Source organism: Lepidochelys kempii, unplaced genomic scaffold (assembly GCF_965140265.1).
Source record: "Lepidochelys kempii isolate rLepKem1 unplaced genomic scaffold, rLepKem1.hap2 scaffold_36, whole genome shotgun sequence".
Taxonomy (NCBI): Eukaryota; Metazoa; Chordata; order Testudines; family Cheloniidae; genus Lepidochelys; species Lepidochelys kempii.
The window spans coordinates 838456-857906 of record NW_027333637.1 but is presented as its reverse complement, the minus strand read 5'-3'; the positions used below and the strand labels follow the sequence as shown (position 1 = coordinate 857906).

Here is a 19451-nt window from a genome sequence, read left to right as displayed (position 1 = left end):
TGTACTCGGAGATGGGTTGGAGTGGCTGCACTGGACTGGTGCCCAGGAGAGGCTGCACAGTCCTGGGGGTAGCGGCTGCTTGTGGCCAGGTGGTATTAGAGCACATGGCCATGGTGAAGGGGCAGATCTGGGAGGGAACCTGTCCTGGTTACAGGGTTACGTGCACCTCTGGCCCCTCTCTGGGCTCTCTGAGTGAACCCGTCCAGTCTCCGGGCTTGTGATGGCATGGTGAAGTGTACTATACAGTTCAGCCACTAGGTGGTGCTGTGTGTAACAGGCCTTATATAAGCCAACCTCCGCCATGCCGCGCCGAGCGTGAAAGGATCTTGTGGCCGGCGCCTCTGTGGTGTCTCTCTGAGCCGGAGGCTCTGTAGCCAGGCCAGCTCTAGTCCTGGAGCCTGACCTGCTGGTAGCAGCCCTGGAGCCTGCCATCTCCCAGGGGTACACGACAGGCCTTGTACCTGTGTGTCCATGTGTATATATATCTGCCCACTTGAAGTTTCCACTTCATGCATCTGATGAGGTGGGTTCCAGCCCATGAAAGCTTATGCCCAAATAAATTTGTTAGTCTTTAAGGCGCCACAGGATTCCTCATTGTTTTTGCTGAAACAGACTAACATGGCTATCCCCCTCAAACATGTTTAATAGTGAGGGTAATTAACTATTGGCCCCATTTACCCAGGGTTGTGGTGGATTTTCCGTCACTGACCATTTTTAAATCAAGAGTGGATGATTTTTTTTAAAAAAATATCTGCTCTAGTTCGAGCAGGAATTATTGTGGGGCAGGTCCCTGGCCTGTGTTACACAGGAGTCCAGACAAGCTGATCACAACAGTCCCTTCTGGCCTTGAAATCTGTGAACCTGTGAAAACAATGATCAAATCCAGGGCACAACCGAGACTGACTCCATAAGTCGGTGGGTTAACAATGATGTTGGTTTGGGTCATCAGCTCCTTAAATCATCCAATTAATAGAGGAGATGATCAGATCCTGCGGCTAACATAAGAAAGCACTGCTTTCCTTTCATCCTGCAGCAGGAGATGGGAGAAGGCGGCTGTTTTGATTTAAGAAAATCCTGTTTAGACACCAGAGACACTGGAACCGAGGTGGGTGGGGGTGGAGAAGGCTAGCGCCCCTCAAGAGCAGTATTATGAGGCTGGGGAAGTATTATGAGACTGATCTAGTTTTTGCCCGCATGCTTTGTTCCGCTCAGGCTGGGTGGGCCTCCATGGCTTCGGCATGTAAGAGTCTAGTCTCCTGTGGGCTGCAATAGTTTGGTTTAATCTTCGATGTTGGGCTTGATGTGAGCGTGCTGGGTGTGTTGGTGGCCTGTGATATAGAGGAGGTCTGACTGGATGATCTCATGGTCCCTTCTGGCCTAAAACTCTACATGTAGCTGGTGTAGGACATACCTGTCATTTTGGGTTTAGGTTAAGCCTTGCTGGATGCTGTGAACCCCATGATCAACACTCATCCAGAGAACCGGAGCTCCCTCCATTCCTCTGACTCCATTTCTTTCACCAGTAATGTCACAGAACACGGTTACTGGTTAGGAATCTACTTTCTTGGAGCCTTTTATCCAGTTTGGACAATGTGATGTTTTGGGACAGGGTTTGACACATGTTCTTACCCCTTCCACTTATCAATGATGATCAATTGATAAATTACAGTACTAAGAATCAGGAAACGTTCATTGATTATGTGCAATTACAGGTGTTAATTAGAGCTGAACAAAAGTTTTCATTCAAAAAATATCTTGAGGAAATTTGGCCGGTTTACAAAAAGAGAATTTTTTGTGAAAACATTTGGATTCTCTTGAGGGTTTTTTTTTTTTCATTATTACAAAATTTTCAACTTAAACCTTTTATTTGGGTGGAGGGGTCCTATGATGTATTGTTTATTGGGTTCTGTTCTATTCTATGTAGCTTCTTACACCACACTCATCGCCATAATATCAGGATTTCTTCTGCTTTGCCAATTTTGAGCCCTCAGCTTAGTCAAACGGTAGGATTTTCAAAACTGAAAATATTCATTCTGGAAAATTCCAAGTTTTGAGAAGAATAAAATATAATGGAAAATATTTAAAAATGAAAAATTAGTCCGTTTCGGAAAACAACAGAACAAAAAACGTCTTTGACCAGTGAGAGGTGCTATCCCCACAATGCCATATCTCAGAGACACAGTGTGATTGGGGAGTAGACCCAGAAGAAAAGGTGGAGCTGCCCAGTGAAAGAGCTGGTGAAAGTGTAGATTGGGGCCTCCATACCAGGATGATAAAATGACATCAGGCCCCGCTCATAGTCCAGATACACTCCGATCTTCCCAGGGCTCCCAGTCAGGGGCAGGAGGGTTTCTGGGGAGGTGCGAGCCCGGTAATGGCTCCCACACTGCTCCACGGCCCAGATCCTCTCCTCAGGAGAAAAGCAGATCCAGCCCTTCCTCCTGACAGATTATTTGGCCACCCCCACAGCCCAGGCCCTACCACCTCCAACCTCTACCTCCCAGTAGCGTTTCCCCGAGGCAAACCCTTCCGAGCCCAGCACGCAGGTTTCACTGTCAAATCTCTCAGGGTTGTCAGGCACGTCCTGCTGCAGGCCCCTCCATTTCACAGATCGCCGATTCTCAGAGACCACGAGGCTGGGATGAGCCGTGTCCGGATCCAGAGTCACCAGCGCTGCAGAGATGGGGCAGAGCATCAGGAGCAGAGCCCAGCCCACTGCATAGGTGCTGACTCCGTGGGTGCTACAGGGCTGGAGCACGCACGGGGAAAAATTAGTGGGTGCTCTGCACCCACCAGCAGCCAAGCTCCCCCCCCACCTCACCTCACCTAAGCTCTGCCTCCTCCCCTGAGCACGCTGTGCCCCTGCTTCCCCTAGCTCCCAGTGCTTGCAGCCACAAAACAGCTGTTTCGCGGCGTAACAAGCTCTGGGAGGGAGGGGGGAGGAGCGGGAACGTGGCGCACTCAGGGGAGGAGGCGAAGCCGGGGAGGGGATTTGGGGAAGGAGTCCAATAGGGGCAGGGAGGGGGAGGAGTTGAGGCGGGGACTTTGGGGAAGGGGTTGGAATGGGGGCGGGGCAGGGGTGGAGTCAGGGCAGGGCTGGGGGTAGAGGAGGGGTCGAGCACCCACTGGCACCAGCAGAAGTTGGTGCCTATGCCCATCGAGGCTGTTTCCCATCCTCCCGCCAGCTCTGTCTTGGCTAGGACACTCTCTGATTTCCCGCCTCTAACTCCCAGGGATCTGCTTCTCTGCATTTCACTGCAGCTCTCCTCCCAGGCAATAGGGGCAAATAGTTCCCCTGGAAGAGCTGGGGATGCCTCTAGCTCCCATTGGGCCTGTCTGTAACCTCTACAGAGGCCCCAATAAGGAACGTGCTCAGGTGTTACACACACGGACATCATTTCAACCATTAAAAGAACTCAGTAGTCACCTACCACAAAATCTGTGCTCTGGGGCTGCTACCACGTCTCCACAGCTAAGACAGCACCTGAGTTTCCAATCTACACCTGAGTTGGGAGCCCTCTATTCTAATACCCACAAAGTCCTATCAGACTCAAATTTGGTAGATTTGGTCCAGGTCTGAGGTAGAATTTTTCTGCCATATTTGAACTGAATTAGCCAAAGGGCTACTGATTGACAACTCCATAAAAACAGAGATTTCACCAGAGTTCAAAAAGCATTAAGACAATTACCTGCAGCCAGTTAAGGTAATTTACACAGTTTCCTAGAACCCTTCCAGTTCATGAAGTTAATTAATAACAATACAACACATGAGAATTCACCATATGTGTCCAGTAAAACCCCAACTCTGAACCATAATTACCAATGGCTGCGAGCACCTACCCCCCTAAATTGACAGCAGGTAAGTTCCCGGCTTTAGGAGCACTCTGAGTTATTGCAATTACACTGGAGAGCTCGGGACTCCATCCTTAAGTGTGAGCATTTGTTTTATACAAGTAAACTGGGGATGAATCTGGCATTTTCATTGACCATACTGCTCTTTCCCTGTGACTTCTGGCATGTGCGCGTTTGCTGGGCAGCAGAGTCGTGCAGGGGGTCTGACATTAAAATACCAGCTTCACTTACCTGCATTTTTGCTGACCTTACTCCAGCCTGAAATCAAACACACCAAGAGGTGAGCACTCCCCGGAGCACGGACTGCCGGCAAAGGACACAATGTCATATGGGGTGGGGGAAAGGGGACACATGGCCCTTACCAAGTTCGGCCAGGGATTTCTTTACAAACAGAGAGACATGGGTATGCAGGCAGTTCTACAACAGCTCCTGGGTTAGGGAATGTGCCTTTAAAGGACCACTTTGCCCTCTCCACTGTGTTCTCCGCTGCCCTCTTTCCGCCCAGGTTTCCTGGCCTGAGCTCCATCCTCATAGAGCTCTAGTGGCTTTGGGCACTGTCGATTACACCCCCCTTCTTGGCATCTGACCCTCGCTGGGCTCCTATGGCCCTGCCCTAGCTGGGCTCACCTGTGGTGTAGTGTCCACACTCCCCACGTGCCAGGCAGCTCGGAGAGGGGCTAGGCCCTGAAAACATGGAAGTGAGGGTTTAATGAGCTAACCCTTGGCCCTGGACACTGGATCTCAGCTAATGGGCCCAGCAACATGAGCTGGCTCCTTCTCACTGAGTTTGTGCCTCAAAGTTTCAGAGAGTGCTAGGAAACTTTGGGACTGTGCTGAGCCCCTGTTTCCAGGGCATCAGAATCCCCCCCACCCCTCCATTCCTTTAAATTCAGTAGCAAAAAGGTACGTGGGCCCAGGCAGACCCACCAGTTTTGGATATGGACATTCCCCTGTGTGCAGATTTTAAAGGAAGGGGCTGAAATCAGGCTTATCATGGAAACTGAGCAGCAACCTTATCTATGGAGCAGTTACCCCACTCGATGATTAGTCAGAGCTCCCCATCCGTTTGATTCCCAGAGCCTCTCCTAACAGATAGTGCAGAGACAAAAGCCAAAGTCTGTCTGACTATGTACAGTGAGAAAAACTTGTTCAAGCCTCCGGAGAGCCCAGACATTTACCTCTCTCGTTCTCCAGCTCAGCGCGCAGAATCTCTGGAAGAGAAAAGGAAGAAAGAGGTGAGGTTTCATCTTGTTGCATTAGCTGGGTTATTCCTACTGTTATTTCAGGGAACTTGTCCCAGGAACTTACCTCTCTCTTTCTCCAGTTCAGATCGCAGGTTTTCTAAAGAAAGAAGAGTGAAAGAGGTGAGATTCTGGGGGGCAATGGTCCCCTCTCATACTAGCAAAGAGCTGCCATTGTATAGAACATCATAGATTCACAGAGTTCAGGGCCAGAAGGGTTGTAGTCTGACCTCCTGTACATCACAGACCTTAGACCCTCACTCAGTCACCGCTGTACCAGGCCTAAGGTGACAGCTCAGTCACGGGTATTTTTAGAGAAAGTTGTGGACAGGTCATGGGCAATAAACAAAAAAATTCCCCACCTGTGACCAGTTCATGATTTATACCATAAGTCCCCCTAAGTAAATCTCAGCGGGGCTGCTGCTGGAGGGGGAGCAGGGCCATTGGCACCCGCTGCCAGGGGCCACTGAGCAGCAGCTGCTTCAGCCGCCCGAGGGACCACTGCTCAGGCGCTCTCTGGGGCCAGCCCCACCGGCTGCTGGTCAGGTGGTCCCCGGGGCCAGCTGCCCTGGGCCATTCCAGCAGTGGCTGGCAGTCAGTGCAGCTGGCCGTGGGGCTGTCGGATCAACTGGCTGACCTGATTTGGAAAAAGACGTTGAAAAACTGGAAAGGATGCAGAAAAGAGCCACAAAAATTATTTGAGGGCTGGACAAAATGCCTGACAGCGAGAGACTGACTTATAATAACGGGATTATTCACACACGTAAAGTTAAGCCTGTAGCTAGCTGAACTGGGGCCCTGAGCTCTCTGGGCCTCAGTTCCCTGAGTGTAAAGCGGGATAAGAAAGGGTTCCTCGCCTTGTGCGGTAACTGCAGTTCTTCGAGGTGTGTGTTACTCCATGCTCTGTGTACTCACAGCCCGGGGCCTCACATCGGAGATTTCAGGTCGCCGTTTTTGTTCAGCCCCCACATCCGCTCTCCCCAGCTCGTGCTCCGCATTAGGTCAATGTAGCGCTGTGCAGACAAACTGCCCCCGGTTCCTTCTCCACCACAGAGCTCATAGGTCAGAGCTGCAGAGCAGAGGGGAAGGGGGGCGAGTAGTGCAGCACCCACAGGGACACATCTCAGAGAGCGACAGTCACGGCACCAGGTGAGGGACCCTTTCTCCTTCTTGCAGCGCTGGCTCTGTGGGCGTCTCGGCGACTCGGCAGCCGTACCCGTGACGGAGGGGTGGGGTTTCAGAGTCGAGTCTAGTCCTGAGCATCAGACACTGGAATAAAATATAGCAGAGGATGCAGGGGTGCCGGAACTGGGGGGATCAAGGGGTCAGGCCCTCCCCCCACTTTTTGCCAGCTGTAAAGGCAAGTGACGGTGGGGAGAGGAGTGAGAAGCAGGCGGGGTCTTGGGGGGAAGAGGGAGTGATGCTGGGGTTTGGGGGAAGGGTTGGTGCAAGGTCAGGGGCTTGGGGAGAAGAGGTATTGTGAGGTCAGGGCCTTGGGGGCAATGGGTGGCGTGCGCACAGGGAGAAAGGGGCGGGGCCTCAGGCGGGGCATGGCATGTGGGGTGCAGCCACAGTTCAGGTGCCTGTGGGCCCCTCACACACTTCTAAGGGGCCTCTGCTGAGATGTGGGTGACTGCAGGATGTTCAGCAAATGTGTGAGCAGATGTCCACGTTTCTGCTCTGCACGTGTCTGTGATCGGAACATTCCTGAGCAAGGCTGTGCAAGTGGAGAGAGATCTCCTGGGGTGAGTTTGAACCGTACAGGAAGGTGGAATGCCATAAGTGTGATAGCAAGGGATAATGCAGTCTGATATCCATCTCGAGAGTCTTTGTTTAGCGATTGAGGCTCCCTTAGATCTGTCTGCAATGGAGAGAAGTAGTCTGCGAGATTTTCTGAAGGGCTTAATCCTCACCAAATAAAAGGACTCTCCCGACATTGAGAGTGTGTGGGGTCACCTCCCTTTTATCCTGGTGTGGTTTTGGAAAAAAGTGGGGAGATGGATAAACCGGTTTATGTGGAACTGTGAAGATATTTTCAGTAGGAATGTGGGGTACAGTCATAATGTAACCTTATTTTTGAAAACAACTGTAAACGGGGTATACCAATAGAGCCCCTATCTCTCCCACTCTCCGTGCAGACATAATGGCCACTAGGATTATAGTTTCCATAGAGAGGTGTAGAAGAGAGCAGGAGGCCATGGGTTCGAAGGGAAGTCTTGTAAGAAACCGAAGGACTTGGTTGAGGTCTCATGCCAGTGTAGAACATCTGATTGTGAAGACTGCAAAGAGCTACAAAAGGATCTCACAAAACTGGATTACTGGGCAACAAAATGGCAGATTAAATTTTGATAAATGTTGATAAATGAAAAGTAATGCACATTGGAAAACATAATCCTAACTATACATGTACAATGATGGGGTCTAAATTAGCTGTTGCCACTCAAGAAAGAGATCTTGGAGTCATTGTGGAGTTTTCTGAAATCATCCACTCAGTGTGCAGTGGCCGTCAAAAAAGCAAACAGAATGTTGGGAATCATCAAGAAAGGGATCGATAATATGACAGAAAATATCATATTGCCTCTATATAAATCCATGGTTCAGCCACACCTTGAATACTGTGTGCAGATGTGGTCGCCCCACCTCAAAAAAGACACATTGGAATTGGAAAAGGTTCAGAAAAGGGCAACAAAAATGATTAGGCGTATAGAACGGCTTCCATATGAGGAGAGATTAATAAGACTGGGACTTTTCAGCTTGGAAAAGAGGCAACTAAGGGAGGATATGATAGAGGGCTATGAAATCATGAGTGGTATAGAGAAAGTAAATAAGGAAGTGTTATTTACTCCTTCTCATAATACAAGAACAAGGGGCCACCAAATGAAATTAATAGGTAGCGGATTTAAGACAAACACAAGAAAGTATTTTTTCATGCAAAGCACTGTCAACCTCCGGCACTCCTTACCAGAGGGTGTTGTGAAGGCCAAGACTATAACGGGGTTCAAAAGGGAGCTAGATAGATTCATGGTGGCTAGGTCCATCAATAGCTGTTAGCCAGGATGGGCAGAAATGGTGTCCCAAGCCTCTGTTTGCCAGAAGCTGGGATTGGGTGACAGGGCATGGATCACTTGAGGATAACCTGTCTGTTCATTCCCTTTGGGGCACCTGCCATTGGCCACTGTCAGAAGGCAGGATACTGGGCTAGATGGACCTTTGGTCTAACCCAGTATGGCTGTTCTTATGCTCTTATGTTCACACCACCATCTCAGCAGCTCACCTCTTGGGCACACAGAACACTCCTGCGGACACTCTCAGCAGGAACTTTTCCCAGGATCACAAATGAGAAATAGACCTTTCCATTCTCCACAGCATATTTCTACGTTGGGGAGTCCCAGAGATAGACTTATTCCCCACAGCCAGAAACAAGAAGTGCTCCCAGTTCTGCTCCGGAGCTGTCCTGGGTCATCACTCTCTCGGAGATGCCTTTCTCCTACATTGGAACACAGGTCTCCTCTATGCCTTTCCTCCAATTCCTGTAATGTCAAAGGTCTTGCTTGAGGAAAGAAAAGAAAGGGCCAGGGTTATACTTGTAGACCCCTTGTGGCCATGACCAATGTGATTCCCATGCCGTACTCAACTGGCGATTTGCATGCCAATCACTCACCAGCTGTTCCTCATCTCCCCTCTCAGGATACTGGCAAGGTCCATCACCCCAATCGACAGGTTCTCCAACTCAATGCTTCCAACACTTAGAAATTACCTGCTCTGAGTATATAAAGACCATGTCTACTCAATAGTGGGAGAGATTCCAGCTCTGGTGTGACTGGAAACATGTTACCCCTACATCCTCTCCACTACCACTTGTGGTAGATTGCATCCTAGAACTGAAAATGTCAGGGTTATTGCTATGCTCCCTGGAAGTGCATCTCGCTGCCATCACCCCCTTCCATCGTAAGACGACAACAAGATGATGTCTCAGGGCATGAGTAAACCTTGCCACAAATAAGAACATAAGAACGGCCAGACTGGGTCAGACCAAAGGTCCATCAAGCCCAGTATCCTGTCCTCCGACAGTGGCCAATGGCAGGTGCCCCAAAGACCTCTATCATATCCCCCCTTAGTCACCTCTTTTCCAAGCTGCAAAGTCCCAGCCTGATTAATCTCTCCTCATATGGAAGCCGTTCTATCGGGTGGTGAATGCACCAGGTCCAGAGTTTCACTGCCTTGGTACAAAGGGAAGGTGAGCGTGCTCTTCCCTAGCGATTTATGGAAAACATACATGCAGTGTTCTCTATCAATTCTTAATATGCTTGCCCCAGTCAGTGGGAGGAAATGTGAACAAGTTTCCTGACTGCTCTGAGTTCCGGTAAGTAGATATGCAATGTGGATTAAAAGGGGAACCATTTGCCTTGACTAATGTTCGTGTCCAGGAGGGCTCCCCATCCCAATAGGTATGCATCTGTTGTTATTATTAACGTTGGGGGTGGTTGAGTGAAGGGAACTCCTGAGCAGGCATTGTGAGTGTCTTTCCACCAGTTGAGGGAGTTTTTGACTGTTGAGGGCATCAATAGAAGTTTGTTTATACTGTGTGTGCTTGGTATGTGCTGAACCACCACTGAAGCCCGTACATGTGGAGTCTCACGTGATTTATTACAAAGGTGCCTGCCACCATGTGTCCCAGTAGTTGAAGACTATTTCTGACCAAGGTTTGAGGGTTGGCCTGTCTTGTTGAGATTAAGTTGTCTCAGGTGTTGAACCTGCATAAGGGGAGGAAGGCTTTGGCCTCTGCTCCATCTTGGAAGGCCCCTATAAATTCCAGATGTTATACTGGAGTTAATACGGTCTTTTGGATGTCTACTTTTAGAGCCAGTTGGAGGAATAGGTCCATAGTCTTTTGTGGGGGCGTCAAGGAATCATCAAAGGAGCATGCCTTGAGCAGGCAATCATCCAGATACAGGGATATTATCACTCTTTGTTTGCGAAGGAGCACCACAACCATAGAAAGGACCTTTGAGAACACTCTGGGTGCAGACAATGAAAATGGTCTTGTGCCAGAGTGAATACTTCTGTGGATCGCGATATGGAAGTAAGCATCTTGTAGGTCAAGGGTCGAGAACCAGTCCCCATGGTCCAGAGATGGGATTATTGCTGCCAAAGTCACCTTCTTGAAGCGTTGTATCTTTACAAATCTGTGGAGTGATCTTAGATCCAGAATGTGTCTCCAATCACCATTCTTTTTCAGAATCTGGAAGTACTTGGAGTTGAAGCCCTTCCCGCTGTGTTGAGTAGGAACTGGTTCTACAGAACCTAGGTTCAGAAGATAGCTTGTTTCCTGATGTAAAAGCTGCTCATGAGAAGGGTTCCTGAGGAGGGTCAGGGGAGAGCGGTAGGCAGGAGTGAGGGAGGTAAAATGGATCAAATATCCTGTGGAGATGATCTGCAAAACCCACTTGGTCCCAGTTTTGATGAAAAAGAGTAAGGCAGTTGCCAAAGCAGTGGTGATGTTTGTGTTTTTGCAGCAAATTAAAATGGGGGTGGTAACTTGGGTCCTTAAACAACACATCAAAAATTGTGCATAGATGTAGATGGCTGTGATGTTGATGACTGTGGGGGAGTTGATCTTCGCTTTTGTATTCATTGTGTTTTCTGTTGGGGTTCATAATGCCTCTGAGGAGGAGAAAATTGATCAGGCCGGGATCTCTGTGTCATCTGTGATTTATTATATCTTCTTTTTTGTGCAGGTGCATAAATTTTCAGTGAATGCCAAGTGGCTCTAGAGTCTTTTAGTATGTGGAGGGATTCATCCATTTTCTCTGCAAATGATTTGGATCCTTCAAATGGAAGGTCCTCCACAGTAGACTGGACTTTCCTTGGAAAGCCAGAAAGGTGAAGCCAGGAAGCTCCGCATGCCCACTGCTGTTGAGATGAAGCAGGCAGCTGTGTCAGCGGTGTTTAGAGAGGGGTCTGCAACAATGTCCTGGCAAGAAACTGACCCTCAGTTGTGATCACCTGAAACTAATGGGAGATGGTCAATGAAGGTGTTTAAAGTAGAATAATTGATATGGTTGTATTTTGCCATAAGAGCTTGGTAATTAGCAATCTTAAATTGCAGGGTCACCTAAGAATATGATTTTCAAGCTGTTTTAAGTTCTGTCATACGGTGTTGATTTAGCATGGTGCTTTCTGCCATGTTCATTTACAGCATCGATTACAAGGGATTTTAGGAATGGGTGGGAAAATAAAAAATCCAAGTCTTTAGAGGGAACATAATATTTTTATCTGCTCTCTTGCATGTGGGATGTACTGTGCCACATAGTCTTTGCTGGGTCCAGCGATACCTCGTTAATAGTGAGTGCAATACAGGCTGATGATGAAGGGTGTAGGATGTCGAACAGCTTGAGTTGCAACACCTTGACTTCTTCCAGTGGAATTTGTAGAGAATCCACTTCTCTCTTGATGAAGTCTTGAAATGGTTTGAAGTCATTTGCCAAAGTTGGTGGGGGAGGCATAACAGCTTCATCAGAAGAGGATGAAGAGATGTTAGTCACTGGAGTAATCGCTTTGTCTCATCTCACTGTTTGTTCTCCTCCTGTGGATCAGGAGACCTAGACAGAGAAGCAGTAGGAGATTGCCTTCTCCTATCCTGATGAGCAACACTAGGGGCCCTCAAGAATTGGGGTCTATAGGCCAGCATGGCCACTGGGGTGGTGCAAAGGGCATTGAGGGGTGCACCCAAGCGTGTCCATACCAACTGTGTGGGTCATGTCTCTCATGGTGGTAAGCTGGCTCTGCAGAGGTTTCTGGGTGATTCGCTCCCTGGTAGTGGGACAGAGAGCCTTCCAAGGAGACTGAGGAGAATCTGTCATCCTCCTCCTCCTCCTCGTCACTGGGAAGAGGTGGAGCTGTCATGGATGCTGTGGGAGACTCCACTGGTACTGCATGTGTGTCTGGGCACTGAGATGTGGTCAGTACCAAGAATGTGTCGGTGCTGAACCGGGGCGACTCAGGCATCTCTGAAACCAGCAAGTCTTTAGGCAAATGAAATTCCTGTGATACCAGAATAGCAGGTGACGCCGCTGAGGTAAGCTGAGCAGACGTGGCTCATGTAGAAGGAGCTGACAGGAGTGGGAGTCTTTTGCACTCTGATAAATGGCTGGTAGTGTTGTTCTGGTCTTCTGAAGAGCCGAAGCACTTGGTATCGAGGCCCTAGAGCGCTCTATCGGAGATGAGCTAGAGGAGCTGGTTCTCTCTCTACCACCCCTTTCCCCCCAATGGTACCAAACTCCCATAGCCTGTGCCCCTTGGGTTTTTAGGCTTACTGGTGGTACCAGTAGCGGAGGAGCCAGTCGTCTCGTGGGTACCCAGTTGTAGATCAGTCAGTACCAGGGTGGTTGATCTTGTTAGGGATCATTTCTTTGTGGTAGATTCTCTACCCAATGACTTGTAGCCTGCTTTTTTGTGTCTTTTTGAGAGGAATCCAAAAATTTCCTCTTCCAAGCTGCCATAGTGTGTTGAGCCGAGGAAGTAGATGGAATCGGCCACTTTGGGGACTCTTGTACGGGGGTGTGTGTCCCAGGGCCAGGGTCAGAGGCTGATCCGAGTGAACTTTCCATCATTAGTAGTCATCGTTTTAGTTAAAGGTTATTCTAAGCTTTTAATTTCAGGCAGAAAGTACACTCTTAAGGCACGTGTGACTCTCCAAGACAGCAAATGCAGTAGGAATGTACATCACTGACTGGAATTGGTTCTCGGCAGGAGAAACAACACTTAAACCTGGAAGAGCCAGGCATACCCTGTCCAGGTTTCACTTCCCCAGAGGGAGGAGGCAAGAAAGAACTAAGGACAGGGAGTTCGCTAGTCTTATAACAAAATAAAGACGGGGGGATATTTTATTGTTCCTTTTTTTTTTTTTGAAAAAAGGAAACAGAAGGGGAGTATGAACACTAACTGATTGAAATGCAATGAACGAACACTAATCACTCAAAACAGAAAGTAAAATGTAGATGAGGTATTCTCAACTCGGAGGCTGCTGAGGCCCTGTCTCAGGTCAAGGTGGTTGAGAAGGAGCTGAGGGCAGTTTGCCCGTGCAACGCTCTATAGCCCTAATGCAAGGCCCGAGACAGGGACAGCATCTGTGGGGGCTGAATAGACACTGCTATCTAAAATCTCCGATCTGAGGCATAGGGGGCACAAATAGACGTTCAGAGAAGTACCCACAGGACACTACTTGAAGAAGAATGATACTTCCTTCCTCCCACCCTTTGTCTTATCTATTTAGCCCTTCAGGCCTTCTGCCATGTGTCTCTGCACGGTCCAGCACAACGGGGCCTCCAGTTCTCTTGTAACATCACCCATAATAATGTAACTCTGCTCAACTCACAAAAGGGCAAACCGCAGAGATTAGAAAATACGGAGCGGTGCAGAGACCTTCCTTCCTGCTGACAGTGAACCAGAGTCAAGAACATGTTGAACTAGATTTGATTCTTTGCAATTAGATGTGTAACCCACTGGCAGGGTGAGTTAAAAGTCCCCCTGTGAGTCCATCCACAGAGAATACAAGATGTTACGGCCCCTAGCAGCGGTGAACTGCACCTTTCAGAGGATCTGGCCTGAGCCAGTTGGAACCCGTTGTTGTCACGCAGAGGCTCATGTCACGCAGTGCTGACTGTGGGGTGCCGGAGACTGTGTTCAGATGACAAGCTATTGTCTTAAGTGTGAGGGGGCTCCTGGTCCTGCTTGAAGGCTAGGGGACCCTGTAGGGAAGTGTCAGTGTGTGATCTGGGGCCTGAGAACACAGGAATGGCCAAATCAGTGGTCCAGCTAGTCCATTGTCCTGTCTTCCAACAGTGGTCAGCGCCAGAGGCTTTAGAGGGAATGAACGGAACAGGCTAATTGTCAAGTGATCCATCCCCTGTCAAGTCCCAGCTTCTGGCAGTCAGAGGTTTAGGGACACCCAGAGCATGGGGTTGAATTCCTGACCATCCTGGCCATTGATGGACCTGCCTTCCACGAACTTATCTAGTTCTCTTTTGAACCCAGGTCTATTTTTGGCCTTCACAACATCCCCTGGCAACAAATTCCACAGGTTGCCTCCGTATTGTTCGAAGAAGTGCTTCCTTTTGTTTGGGTTAAACCTACTGCCTAATAATTTTACCCGGTAACCCCTGGTTCTTGTGGTGTGTGAAAGGGTAAATAACCCTTCCTTAATCGCTGTCTCCAAACCACTGATGATTTTATAGAATTCTATCCCCTCCCCGCGTCCTCATCTCTTCTCTAAACTGAACAATCCCAGCCTTATTCATCTCTCCTCCTAGGAAAGCTGTGCCGCATCCCTAGTCATTTTTTGTTGTCCTTTTCCCAGTCTAATATATTTTTTGAGATGGGCTGACCAGATCTGCACACAGTATTAAAGGTGCGGGCGTACCAGAGATTTATATAGTGGCAGTATAATATTTTCTGTCTTATTACCAATCCCTTTCCCAATGATTCTGTTCACTTTTTTGGCTGCTGCTACACATTGAGTGGATGTTTTCAGAGAACTATCCACAATGACTCCACAATCTTTTTCCTGTGGGGTAACAGCTAATACAAACTCCATCATTTTGTATGTGTAGTTAGGATTCTGCTTTCCAATGTGCATTACTTTGCATTTATCAACACTGAATTTCATCTGACATTTTGTTGCCCAGTCAGCCCGTTTTGTGAGATGCCTTTGTAATTCTTTGCAGGGAGCTTTGGACTTAACTCTTTTGAGTAATTTTGTAACATCTGCAAATTTTGTCACTTCACTGTTTACATCTCCAGCAGCCAGTGTGCAAAGAGCCAGCCTAGATAAGGAGGGGAAGAGTTGTGCTGCTCTGCCTTAAACTCACAGACTTTACAGCCAGAAGGGACCATCATGATCATCTAGTCTGACCTCCTGCACATTGCAGGCCACAGAACCTCGCACACCCACCCCTGTAACAGACCCAGAACCTCTGGCTGAGTCACTGAAGTCCTCAGATCATGATTTTAATGAGTTCAGGTCACAAAGACTCTGCCATTTACACCAGTTTAAACCTGCAAGTGACCCATGCCCCATGCTGCAGAGGAAAGGGAAAAAACCCACCAAAAAAACAAAAAAATCCTTGGGTCTCTGCCAATCCGACCCAGTGGAAAAGTCCTTCCTGACCCCAAATATGGTGATCAGTTAGACCCTGAGCCAGCTTTGTATCTTTCTGGTTTTGGGTGTTGTTGTAATAATTGGTCCTGCAAATTTACCCTAATTATGAACTCAACTGTGAGGCAGGAGTGAAAGCTCACAAAATGTCACAATAAGCTGTAACAATGAATGTGGAAGGGAAAGGGTGAAAAGGGGAGGGAGACAGACTGAATTAGTCCAAACAAAAATGCCTCCTGATAGAACTCAAAGACTGTGTTAAGATCATGCCTAGTAAACAAGAGAAGTGTGGGATCAGAAATCAGTGAAACAAAATTTGTCAGAAATTAGGCCTAAATGGTGGACAAAATAATGAGCGGATGGGCTAGTCCACCCCTCACTCCATTTTGGGGTTCTTAAAAAAAAAATTTGGCGGGAATATATTTGAAGAGATGCAGGGTACTGCTATTCTGGCTGAAAGCAGGGGAAGGAGTGAGCTTCACCATCATGGCTGCCACTCCTCCCTCCCCTGGAAGCCCAGGCCTCCTTCATCCTAATCCTGAGAGATGTCCTGACCAGATCAGGCCAGAGAGAGGGATCCAGAAGGCAATGCCACGTCCACCAGCTCTGGCTGACTCCTGAACACCACCTGCAATGTGATGTCTGCCCCCACCAATGCGTCCTTTTCCTGCTCTATATTATATCTTCTCCTTCCAGTCTCTGTGCTACTTTTCTTTCTCTCTGTTGGAAAGAGGAGCCGGCATCAAAGGAAAGGAGCATCACATGCTGGAGAGAGACAAAGGTGGGACAACTGGGGTGACTCTTGACTCTGCAGCCAGGGAGAGGAGGAACTGACTCCCTCCCAGGGTCACACAGTATATTGTCGAAAAACTTCTTTATTGTGAATGATGATTTACAGTTTAATATATTCCTAAGAGAGTATTTGATGTTACTTTATATTCTATCATTATTCCATACTTTCTATTATGGCTCCATGTCTAGTTGGCAGCCGGTATCTAGCGGAGTGCCCCAAAGGTCGGTCCTGGGGCCGGTTTTGTTCAATATCTTCTTTAATGATCTGGAGGATGGTGTGGATTGCACCCTCAGCAAATTTGCAGATTACACTAAACTGGGAGGAGAGGTAGATACCCTGGAGGGTAGAGATAGGATACAGAGGGACCTAGGCAAATTAGAGGATTGGGCCAAAAGAAATCTGATGAGGTTCAACAAGGACAAGTGCAGAGTCCTGCACTTAGGACGGAAGAATCCCATGCACCGCTACAGACTAGGGACCGAATGGCTAGGCAGCAGTTCTGCAGAAAAAGACCTCGGTGTTACAGTGGACGAGAAGCTGGATCTGAGTCAACAGTGTGCCCTTGTTGCCAAGAAGACCAATGGCATTTTGGGGTGTATAAGTAGGGGCATTGCCAGCAGATCGAGGGACATGATCGTTCCCCTCTATTCGACATTGGTGAAGCCTCATCTGGAGTACTGTGTCCAGTTTTGGGCCCCACACTAGAAGAAGGATGTGGACAAATTGGAAAGAGTCCAGCGAAGGGCGACAAAAATGATTAAGGGTCTGGAACACATGACTTATGAGGAGAGGCTGAGGGAACTGGGATTGTTTAATCTGCAGAAGAGAAGAATGAGGGGTGATTTGATAAGCTGCTTTCAACTACCTGAAAGAGGGTTCCAAAGAGAATGGATCTAGACTGTTCTTTGTGGTAGCGGATGACAGAACAAGGAGTAATGGTCTCAAATTGCAGTGGGGGAGGTTTAGGTTGGATATTAGGAAAAACTTTTTTCACTAGGAGGGTGGTGATACACTGGAATGCATTGCCTAGAGAGGTGGTGGAATCTCCTTCCTTAGAAGTTTTTAAGGTCAGGCTTGACAAAGCCCTGGCTGGGATGATTTAGTTGGGGATCGGTCCTGCTTTGAGCAGGGGGTTGGATTAGATGACCTCCTGAGGTCCCTTCCAACCCTGATATTCTATGGATCTATGATTCTATGATTCTAGGCACACCATCATAGGACTTAATCACATCAGCCACACCATCATGGGCTCGTTCTCCTGCACATCTACCAATGTGATGTTTGCCATCATGTGCCAGCAATGCTCCTCTGCCATCTACATTGTCCAAACCATTGGGACAATCTCTATGCAAAAGAATAAATGGACACAAATCAGGTGTCAAGAATTATAACATTCAAAAACCAGTCGGAGAACACTTCAACCTCCCTGGTCACTCAATTTCAGATCTAAAAGTCGCAATTCTCCAATAAAAATACTTCAAAAACAGACTCCAACCAGAAACTGCAGAATTGAAATTAATTTTCAAACTGGATACAGTTAAATTAGGCTTGAATAAAGACTGGGAGTGGGTGAGTTATTACACAAAGTAAAAACTATTTCCCCAGGCTAAGTTTCCCCACTGCTGTTACTCACACCTTCCTGTCAACTCTGAAATGTGCCATCCTGATTTTCACTACAAAAGGTTTTTTTCCTCCTGCTGAGAATAGCCCACCTTAATTGATTCGTCTGTTAGAGTTGGTATGGCAACCCCCATTCTTTCATGTTCTCTGTGTATATATATCTTCCGACTGTATTTTCCAGTGGATGCATCCAATGAAGTGGGTTTTAGCCCACGAAAGCTTATGCCCAAATACATTTGTTAGTCTCTAAGGTGCCACAAGTACTCCTCGTTTTGTTTTGTTTTTTGCTGATACAGACTAACACGGCTCCCACTCTCAACTAAATGATTGCATCTCTCCCCACAATAGATCAAGAAGCACAAAGAACACCCTGGAGACCAGGCCATTAAACGTTAGGAAACATCAGAGTTAAGGTGACGTGTACACACTTCGTGCAGTGCTGTTGTGCATGTGTGTTATGATACAGACTCACAAGTGTGGCCTTGGGGTCAATTCCCTGCCCCCCACAGCATCAATTTCCTCCAGACTGCCAAGGGAAGTGGTGCTTCCTCCATCCCTTGATGAGATGCCTTTCTGGAGTCTGCTTTGGTCCAAAACTCGCTACTGCGCCATACAGGAGGCCTGTGATGTGTAGGGAGCCAGATGAGATGATCTAAGAGTCTCTTCCGGCCTTCAAGTCTCCAAACCTCTGCAAAACCGAGTGCGGCACATTGAGCATCCTCTGATGGTTCCACGTGTGGCCTGCGTGAACCCTTGCACGACCACTGAGTGTGTGGGGGTGACCCAGGGGGAGCAGCTCAAACACGCACAGGAGCCGGCTTGGGGCAGGACATGAGCCCTGCAGGGCAGGGGTGGGGGTGGCAGTGACATCACAAGGGCCTTTTGCAGCACTCAGCTGATTGGTGAAAGGAGGTTGGGAGGCGGTGACCTCACAGAGAGTCCACGACAACGGCCAGGGAGGACAGGCTGCAGGGCAGGGGGATCTCAGAGACCCCCGGGGCTTTGCTGCAGGGAGTCTCCTTCTTGAGGTGTCTCCTTGAGGACTGAGAGAGAATTCAGGGTCTCGTATGAGAACGCGAGGTGGAGCCTCTCTGGAGTTTTCTCCTTTCCCACTGCTCATTGAGCGAGAAGACAGATGTCCCAGTGGAGAAGGGAAGAGCTCCAGAGAGGTTTGGTACCGAGGCAGCCTGATCCACCCGGTGCTGGCCAAATTCTCGGCACGGAAAACAGGAGGTTAAGGTGGGACAATTTTCCCCCAGCTAGGCCTTTGTCCCTTCGAGTCCTTGGGGTTTGTCTTTTTTGGTTTCCCTTTTCCTGCTTCCCTCCCTCCACTGGCGAGGAGGGGGCTGCTCTGTAGCCCTCATGGTGGGAGGCCTCCCAGAGAGATGGGACAGGAAGCGTGCTCTGAGAGTGATCCTCACCGGTGACCTGAGCCATCCCTGGGCCATCTGGGGAACCCTCAGCCCACCGCCAGAGTCTCCAAGCTGATTGGCTGAGAAGGGGGTCTCGTGGCAGGGAGGAGACTCAGGACTTTGTTGTTCTCTTTTAAGGCCCAGCAAATGAGCCAGAACCAATCATCTGCTTGGTGAATTGTTCTCCTTCTCGCTGCTGATTGTCTCTGAGCCGTTCCTGGTTCTCGCTGGTGTTCTCCTGCTTCTAAAACACTTGCTGAAGAATCAGTGTGAATGGTTGTTGGTCTGTAGCTCATTCCAGGTCCCTTTATTCTGATCCTTCAGTGTGTGAAACTCCAGACTCATGGTTCGTTTGAAAGTCAGGACACCCGGGTCCT

General features: G+C 48.6%; 1 protein-coding gene across 1 annotated transcript in view; it reads right to left on the bottom strand.

Annotated features, from left to right (window-relative positions):
* LOC140904587 (butyrophilin subfamily 2 member A2-like) overlaps window positions 1–5243 on the bottom strand; it is a 629317-nt gene extending 624074 nt beyond the window's left edge. Inside the window, exons 1-4 of the mRNA XM_073327019.1 lie at window positions 5161–5243; window positions 5031–5063; window positions 4215–4235; window positions 4084–4110 (exon numbers count right to left, since the gene is read on the bottom strand). The gene's annotated coding sequence lies outside the window, so the exon portion shown is untranslated. The remainder of the gene's footprint in view (window positions 1–4083; window positions 4111–4214; window positions 4236–5030; window positions 5064–5160) is intronic.
* Window positions 5244–19451: the final 14208 nt, after the last annotated feature.